The sequence below is a fragment of the Pterocles gutturalis genome, unplaced genomic scaffold (assembly GCF_000699245.1).
Source record: "Pterocles gutturalis isolate BGI_N339 unplaced genomic scaffold, ASM69924v1 scaffold46433, whole genome shotgun sequence".
Lineage (NCBI taxonomy): Eukaryota > Metazoa > Chordata > Aves > Pterocliformes > Pteroclidae > Pterocles > Pterocles gutturalis.
The window spans coordinates 1-225 of record NW_010122171.1 but is presented as its reverse complement, the minus strand read 5'-3'; positions in this window follow the sequence as shown (position 1 = coordinate 225).

Below are 225 nucleotides of genomic sequence, written 5' to 3'. Positions count from 1 at the left end.
AACTTGTGGGGGGAAGGGAGCCTCCCCCCCCCTCCCCCTCCAGCCACGACAGCTCACCAAGAGCAGGACCTGTCCCCTGCAGCCAGGACTTGTCCCCTGAAGCTGGAACCCATCCCTGCGGCCAGGACCTGTCCCCTGCAGCCGGGACCCATCTGCTGCAGCCAGGACTGGTCCCCTGTTCCCAGGACTTGTCCCTGCATGCAAAACCTGTCCCCAGCAGCCGGG